The sequence below is a fragment of the Tupaia chinensis genome, unplaced genomic scaffold (assembly GCF_000334495.1).
Source record: "Tupaia chinensis unplaced genomic scaffold, TupChi_1.0 Scaffold000532_1, whole genome shotgun sequence".
Taxonomy (NCBI): Eukaryota; Metazoa; Chordata; class Mammalia; order Scandentia; family Tupaiidae; genus Tupaia; species Tupaia belangeri.
In genome coordinates this window covers 363,194-366,289 of record NW_006160045.1, presented here as the reverse complement: position 1 = coordinate 366,289, position 3,096 = coordinate 363,194, and positions in this window count along the sequence as shown.

Here is a 3,096-nt window from a genome sequence, read left to right as displayed (position 1 = left end):
TTTTTGGTAATAGGGACTATATTCTGTTCATCTTATTGAGTAATCACCTGGTTTTCTAAATGGTGATCATTTTTTCGTGAATTAAAAGTTGTACTATCCCTTCTGTACCCTGAAAAATGGCTTTTCAAATATATCATTGTTATGTCAATTTGTATTAACTGGATAAGTGAAGCATGTAGCTCTGGTGATTATAAAAGCTCATGTGGCTTACTCCTTAACAGGACTTTTTGGCCCAGAAGTATGAGACCAAAAGTAAATGGAAATATCCCATATCATGGTGCCATCCAACCTAGCTGGTGCCTTATTTTAAAAAATAATTCTAGCTTATATTCAACATGTTTATGCTACTACTAAATGATTTATATTGATGTTAGGGAGGGCAATGCTATATAGTGAAAATTACTATTGATTAAAGGTCAGTGGATTGAAATCCTATAATTCTGTCATGCTTTAGGTATATGATTTTGATCATTGGGTCCTGCCAGAACAGTCAGAATTATTCTTAGTTCCTACTCACATTTTGTGCCAGACAAATGTCCTGGGCTAAGCAATTCTTGAGAGCTGAGGCTGAAGTGGATATTCAACTTCACTCTTGCTTTCTTCCTTCAAAAAACTGAGTCTGAGCCCCAACTATATTTTGAACCCAAACTACCTAAAATTTCATTTTTCATCATCTGCATATTTTTATGATTTTAATATAATGTGCATTTATTTATATATAATTACATACTATAATCATCAGTTTCTTTTTATAAATACAAAATTACATATACTTTACAAAGATAATTTTGTCTAAATGTTAGGGATTTACCATTTCAGTAATTTTCTAATATTTTTATTTCTCTTTTAAATGCATACTTCTATAGATTTGTCTTCAGTGGATTTCACAAACTGCTAGTGTTACATTTTCTGAGCTATTCCAGTGAATGCACTATCAGGTTTTAGCTTTAAATCAATAGTTTTTTTGTTTAGTTTTGTTTTGTTTTCAATGTAAATGTGCCATTCAGGGCCAACAGTGGTGTGGCGATTAAGGCACTAGATCCCACATGGCTAGCTGACAGTTAACGCTTGGCATTGCTGAAGCAGACTCTGGAAACCACGTTTTTGCTTTGCATGACTCTGCCAGTAGGGGGTGCTTGAGGGAAGCTGCAAAGCTGGAGGCTGAGATGAGACCTGTCCCTGGTTTGTTTTCTGCTCCTGTAGGTACTTTGTTTCCTAAGTCTTACCTCTTCATCTCACAGACATAGTTCCTTGAAGAAGCAGCAACCATCTCCAGTTTGAAATTTATTAAACACTGGCAGAACCAGCATCAGAAACCCAGCCCCAGCTGGCCAGTGCTGTCTCCTAAAGGGACTGATCTTCGCTCTCGGGAGCCATGAAGCCAAAATAACTTCTTAGCTAGAGGGAGAGTCGCTTCCTGCAGGTCCTACCTCCAATATGGCTTAGCATTTTTGTTTTGATTTTGCGTTCCTAATTAGTATAGTTAACGATTCTTTACACCCACTTAATTCTGTACATCACCATCTCTCTGTTAAAAGAACTGTTATGATTTCTGTCTTCTGACTAGACTGTGAATGACATAGACTCATTCCTCATTTATCCTGGTACATCCACTCCTGGCCTCTTCTTCAAGCCAGTCCTAGAAAATATTCCAAATTGTTTCCCACCCTGTTTTTATGACCTCACAACAAAGAAGCCTAAGCAATTGCTCTAATGGGCTTTGGTAAATGCCTCATGAATACATTTAATGAGTCTCAGTTCTTCCATAGAAAAGGTCACACTTCTTTTACATCAAGGCTCTGGAGCCGCATCTCTGAAGGAGAATACTCCACGTTGACAGTATTTCCACACATTTTGTGTTTAGTCATCTTTTGCACAACCTCATTAAATCATAGGACTTGGAAGGAAAATTGAGAAATCATTTAGTTAATTTGCTTGCTTCAGGCAAGACTAAATCTTGATACTGCGTAATTTAGTTTTTTCATCAAAGTGAGATACTAGATATTCATAAAGCGAGTAGATGAAAGACTTCCTCAATCTAGACATTATAGATGTTTAATGACTTGATAAGAAATGTCTCATCTGGATGGATGATTTTTACTCCAATATATATTTTTCCCTAAATAATCTTATGTTGATATTATCTCCTTGAGCTCATATACACGTTTTTTGCTTGTATCAACTATTCAAATATTTTAAAAGACATAAAATACTATAAAATTAATGTTAAGATCTCTAAGTTATTATTTAAAATAGATTATTAAATTTTGCTTAGGTTTTGTATTTATACATTTTGCTGTTATTTGTTGTTGAGGATGTAGTGTCCTTACCAATGTAAGGACACTACAACTTATATGTGCAAGTGTAGTAGACCTTAACTTTTCCTGCGAAGAGTTACGTTTTGCTCTCAAGCACACATTCATGAGATTGTCAGGGCTAGTTAATCTTCTAAATTAAAACATCTCAGTTTCTTAAGAGACTTTTGTTGGTAATAACTGAGAAGCTAACCTGTTTTCCACTTCTGTCCTAAAATGCGGCCTGGGTGCAGAGAGAATCTAATGATAGTGAAAGTTTCATAGTGCCTGTGTATCTGGTCCTAGTGCTATCTACTGACTGTGAAGCTCTGCTGCTGGTTCCTGATGATTGGCCTTGAAACTCATTCTATCTATTCTGCTATCACCTGGTTTCTTTGCTCAGTGTGTGCCTTGTCCTATTATTGCTGAAATGAAATGATCTGAATTTCAACATATGATTGGGGAAAATGATACTAACTATAATTTTAATCATAAGAGGACATGGCTCCATGATCAGACTTTCTTATGTTGAGCTTTCTCTGCTACCATCTATGAGGTCATGCCATGTGCTTCCTATCTAAATCTTAATTCTGTAATCCACATATGACTTGTCCTATTATTGCTGAAATGAAATGATCTGAATTTCAACATATGATTGGGGAAAATGATACTAACTATAATTTTAATCATAAGAGGACATGGCTCCATGATCAGACTTTCTTATGTTGAGCTTTCTCTGCTACCATCTATGAGGTCATGCCATGCTTCCTATCTAAATCTTAATTCTGTAATCACATATGAG